The sequence below is a fragment of the Salvelinus namaycush genome, chromosome 16 (genome assembly GCF_016432855.1).
Source record: "Salvelinus namaycush isolate Seneca chromosome 16, SaNama_1.0, whole genome shotgun sequence".
Taxonomy (NCBI): Eukaryota; Metazoa; Chordata; class Actinopteri; order Salmoniformes; family Salmonidae; genus Salvelinus; species Salvelinus namaycush.
This window is the reverse complement of record NC_052322.1, coordinates 44,544,631-44,550,630: the sequence shown is the minus strand read 5'-3', so window position 1 is coordinate 44,550,630 and position 6,000 is coordinate 44,544,631.

The following is a 6,000-nucleotide window of genomic DNA, read 5'->3' as shown; positions in this document are numbered from 1 at the left end:
TACCTGCACCACCCCAGGGAGCAGGCCGTCCAGACAGAGAGCTGCCCCGTCCCCGTGGGGGTTGGCTACGCCTCTGACCTGGACACCATTGCAGAGCGCACGTTTCGCTCTCAGGCCTGCAGCCCCACCTCCACCTGGGTCTCAGACGAGGGAGACGACCTGGACTCGGTTACCATGACGTCAGTCACCACGACAACCCTCACAGCTACAACAGAGGCCGGTCCTGGCCCTCCGTTACCCAGCTCTTCCTGCCTCTCAGTTGATATGCCCTCCCTCTCAGTGGAGGAGGATGGGGAGGCGGTGGGGGAGTTGGAGAGGCAGACAGAGGTAGTGGGGGAGAGTGCCGGGGGGATGGTAGAGGCAGGCAAGCAGGAGGAGGTCAGGGAGTTAGATGTAGATAGTCAGAGGGAGGAAGTGGAGGTGAGGAATCAGGGAGAGTTGGAGGAGGTGTGGTCGGTGGAGGTGGAGGAGGTGAGGTCGGTGGAGGAGGTGTGGTCAGTGGAGCTGGAGGAGATGAGGTCGGTGGAGGAGGTGTGGTCAGTGGAGCTGGAGGAGGTGAGGTCAGTGGAGGAGGTGAGGTCAGTGGAGGGGGAGGAGGTAAGATCAGTGGAGCTGGAGGAGATGAGGTTGGTGGAGGAGGTGAGGTCAGTGGAGCTGGAGGAGGTGAGGTCAGTGGAGGAGGTGAGGTCAGTGGAGGGGGAGGAGGTGAGATCAGTGGAGCTGGAGGAGGTGAGGTCAGTGGAGGAGGTGAGGTCAGTAGAGGGGGAGGAGGTGAGATCAGTGGAGCTGGAGGAGGTGATGTCAGTGGAGGAGGTGAGGTCAGTAGAGGTTGAGGAGGTGAGGTCATTGGAGGAACAGCCCCACACCTCCCAGCCCAGGGGAAGTTTGTTGCAGCAGGAGGAGATCGCTGGGGTGACGGTGGTGGAGGTTGATGATGATGAAGATCAGGCTCAGGGAGCAGTAGGGGGAGAAGAGGAGTCTACCTCGTCTGGGTCTGGACCAGCAGTGAAGAGCTACTGGAGCCGCCACTTCATGGTTGACCTGCTGGCGGTGGCGGTACCCGTGGTGCCCACGGTGGCATGGCTGTGCCGGGGGCCGCGGGGCGATGCCCTGCCTATTTACCACTTCGGCTCCCTGCTGCGTGGCTGCTGCACCGTGGCCCTCAGCTCCCTGCGCAGGGCCGGAGGCGTTAGGCACTACCCCGCAGGCACGGGTGGGGGAGCCATGGGAGGCACAGAGATCTGAGACAAGCCCCATGACACCCTGGGAGCTGCACACACACAACCCTGCCCTCTCTGGTCCTGGGTCGTCCTCCACCTGATGTACTGGGTAAAGGAATGAGGGGAGGAATGATTCTGAAGACAGGACAGCCTCCTAACGAACCGTATAACTCTCTCCTTTGAGCCTGGCTCCTGGTGACCTCTTCCACCTCCTCTGCTGGACTGAGAAGAGACACCAGGATGTGTTGAAGTGACACTGAATGGTTGAACTGAATGATTGAATGGACACGGAATAACCTGAGGGTGTGATTGATGCTGATTCTAACTTCTCTCTCTAGTGTGCAGGGAGACTGAACGGTCTGTCAGTCTCTGTGTGGTCTCTTCATTGGTTCAGTTCAATTTTGACTCGTGGTGTGTAAGTATATGTGCACACGACGTGTGTGTGAGTGTGTTGCGTGTGTGTGTGTTCTTCTCTGTTGTGTCGATGTGTAGCCAAAGCACCTGGATGTCTGAAGGCAATCACAGCCATAGCTGTGCAGTAGATGGTATGCTCATTTAGGAGTGAATGATGGGACATATGGCCTTTCCCCCCTAAAGGTACCAGGCAAGCTGCTGCTGTACATTTCTGCTTCCTGTCACTGGTGTCCTAGATTAACAATCACTCTTGTAGCATTCAGTCCATGTCCACGGTCCAAGAGTTAGTCATTCCAGACCCATGAACCGGAAACATCTCAAGAAGGAATCATTTATAGAGATACAATTATTTCAAAACAAAGTTTATTGTCCTGTTAAAAATAGGAGAAAAAAAGTATTATGGACTTGGTGTGAGGATTGTCACGGTAATCTGTTGTTATTTGAATGTTTGCATTGAAATCAAATTATGACTTGAGTTGGCAGGATTTGAGTGTCTTGTTATTTTGGGCTGTAATGAATGTAAGGTCGTTGAGATGTAAAATAATTGAAAGGCTGAGAAAGCAGACGCTGTACTGTAATGTTTTGGTATTAGTCTCTGTTGGGGACTAATGAACTGACGTCCTAAAGATTGTGATGCAACCAGCGAGAACAGTCCTTTGAGTTGAAGTATATTGAGTTGTTCAGAGAGGAAACGGGAATAGATCTTGTCATTTCTTTAGTCATCCGTTCGCCATTTTGTTCTGCACTATTATTCACTTTATGAAGTTAAGCAATTCCATTTTCCCCAATTGCTTGAAGTCAAGTTTGTGTTTCCAAAGTCTAATACGTCCAGTTTATTTATTTATTTTGTACTCCTTTTTCTCCCCAATTTCATGGTATCCAAATTGGTAGTTAGTCTTGTCTCATTGCTGCAACTCCCGTACGGACTTGGGAGAGGCGAAGGTTGAGAGCCGTGTGTCCTCCGAAACACAAACCAACCAAGCCGCACTGCTTCTTGACACAATACCCACTTAACCCGGAAGCAAGCCGCTCCAATGTGTCAGCGTGCACTGCGCCCGGCCCGCCACAGGAGTCGCTAGTGCGCGATGGGACAAGGACATCCCTGCTGGCCAAACCCTCCCCTAACCAGACCAATTGTAAGCCGCGACCGGGACCCAGAATCTCTAGTGGCACAGCTAGCACTGCAATGCAGTGCCTTAGACCACTGCGCCACTCGGGAGGCCTTATGTCCACAGTTTTTTTTGTGTGCAATATCATTGTGATATTCCATAACTATTCCATAACTGTATTATGGAATACGTTTCCAAAGCAAAAGTGAAATAATCATCTGTAACCAAGAAACAGTTTAATTTAATTTAGATTGTAGCATAGTTGAAGATCCTGACCGTTACAGGACATTTACCTTTGAATGCTGAGAAACAGCTGCCTTCCATGACTTTCTTTCTTGTACACAATAGTGTTTTACTGCTTCCTATAAGGTGTGCTGGATGCGCATTTATGTGGCTCTGTAATTCCTGTTATTTTCTGCTGCTTGACAATCCCTTCTCTGCGTGGTTTTGCTTATTTAACCTCTTCGCTATGACTTCCAGCACTTATGAGTAGAAAATCACGAGCAGCAATGACAAAATAGATTGGCTGATGAATGAATGAACTGCTTGAAGGCCTCTTTACACACATTTCACTACTGTTGTCACATCTTGTGCTTTTACAGCAGATATGAACAACTTCCACAGCCCTGTTGGGATTTGTAATATGACTCGATATTCTGGGTTGCTGTAATTTCTCCCCCTTCATGTATCATCATCATTACCTATGAATGCCCCCCCCCTGTCATTTTGTGAGGCCTGCTGGGTAAGGCCTCTAAATGTTTAATTAAAAGCCATATTCCTTCCTGTGAGGGAACGTGTTTGAGAATATCTCTAGCAGAATCCCAATCAATGAAAGTATAGTGTGAGTGATCATCATATTGATATGCATTTATAGACGGACTCAGCTGTAGTCTCCCCGACAGAACATGACGTGTAGGGCCAACCTCACTCAGGCTGGGAGTTAATGGTCCTGTCGTGTAGGGCCAACCTCACTCAGGCTGGGAGTTTTTGGTCCTGTCGTGTAGGGCCAACCTCACTCAGGCTGGTAGTTATTGGTCCTGACGTGTAGGGCCAACCTCACTCAGGCTGGGAGTTATTGGTCCTGACGTGTAGGGCCAACCTCACTCAGGCTGGGAGTTATTGGTCCTGACGTGTAGGGCCAACCTCACTCAGGCTGGGAGTTAATGGTCCTGACGTGTAGGGCCAACCTCACTCAGGCTGGGAGTTATTGGTCCTGACGTGTAGGGCCAACGTCACTCAGGCTGGGAGTTAATGGTCCTGTCGTGTAGGGCCAACGTCACTCAGGCTGGGAGTTATTGGTCCTGTCGTGTAGGGCCAACCTCACTCAGGCTGGGAGTTATTGGTCCTGTCGTGTAGGCCCAACCTCACTCAGGCTGGGAGTTATTGGTCCTGTCGTGTAGGGCCAACCTCACTCAGGCTGGGAGTTATTGGTCCTGACGTGTAGGGCCAACGTCACTCAGGCTGGGAGTTATTGGTCCTGTCGTGTAGGGCCAACCTCACTCAGGCTGGGAGTTATTGGTCCTGACGTGTAGGACCAACGTCACTCAGGCTGGGAGTTATTGGTCCTGTCGTGTAGGGCCAACCTCACTCAGGCTGGGAGTTATTGGTCCTGTCGTGTAGGGCCAACCTCACTCAGGCTGGGAGTTAATGGTCCTGTCGTGTAGGGCCAACCTCACTCAGGCTGGTAGTTATTGGTCCTGACGTGTAGGGCCAACCTCACTCAGGCTGGGAGTTTTTGGTCCTGTCGTGTAGGGCCAACCTCACTCAGGCTGGGAGTTATTGGTCCTGACGTGTAGGACCAACGTCACTCAGGCTGGGAGTTATTGGTCCTGTCGTGTAGGGCCAACCTCACTCAGGCTGGGAGTTATTGGTCCTGTCGTGTAGGGCCAACCTCACTCAGGCTGGGAGTTAATGGTCCTGTCGTGTAGGGCCAACCTCACTCAGGCTGGGAGTTAATGGTCCCGACTATGACTAGATGCGCAGGCGTTGCATTGCGTCAACCAATGGTTGTGTGCCACGTCATCAACTGTGCAGTCTTGGCATCAGATTGCTATATCATATGATGTGGTTAGCTGATGTTCTAGACCTAGCCAGACAGTGTGAGATCTGGCATGCATCTGCAATGTAGTCGGGCGGGAACTCGATTATTTTATACGTTTCTTGAGCAATTCACTGGTGTTTTTAAGGAAAAATCCACTCATAAATGTATATCATGGTATTTGTTTCATTAGTCCACTGTTAATACAGTCCCGAAATGTTTTTGCATGTCAGCAGTCAAGTTTACAAGATATTGGACTTTCAAGAAGCAATGTGTCAAAGTAATGTGGCATGTGACACATTGTTTCTTGAATGTCCAATATCTTGTAAACTTGACTGCTGACATGCAAAAACATTTTTGGGACCATATCAACAGTGGACAAATAAAATTTAAAAAAATATATATACATTTGAGGGGATTTTTTTCTCCCTTTAACAGTAAAACACCATCCCTGCACAAAATAAGCTTAATTAACTGTATTGTTTGTGTCTGGGGTGTTCCGCTAATTAAAAGGCTTTTACAGGTAATGCTTATGTTAGAATCACAGTCTGCTAATTACTTGTTATTGTCCAACAGCTTTTGTATTTCTCTGGGTTTTGAAGCATCATGTGATTTCTGATGTTCTGGTGTTGCTAGCATAGCACTTTAACAAGCCCAGTTCTTTCCATGTCCACTGTTTGATTTCGTAATGCACTGCTATGATGTTAGATAGTGTTATCTGTCCTGTGACTTTTTATTTGGGAATTATTCCCAGTCTCCAGTGGTACCTGTTTTTGTGTGAAAAGCTTTTAGCATCAACATAGACGATCAGGCTTTATTGGTGGCTCAAAATAACTACTCAAATCACATTTGGAGTCATTGGAGCTAGCATTAGTACATGTAGGGTCATCGCTATATATAGCACCAAACACTGTCAAAATGTTTTAGGAAATTATTTTTGTGAAATGTTGTGACATTGATAAAGGGGTAGCCTACAGTCGTTTGCATTGGAAACTAAATAAGCTAGTCTTTTAACAGGTTTTCCAACTGTGTTACTGTATCCTACATCCATTTCACTCATCTTATTTCACAATATTATTGAAAGATATATTACCTCAGAAATTGTCTTTGTGTTTCATACATTCAACTCCAAGTAGACCTGGTGCACTTTAGTGTTGGTCTGAGACTGGCTGTGTCATTAGCATTGGAAGAGTGAGGCTATAGTCAGATCTGAGATTGT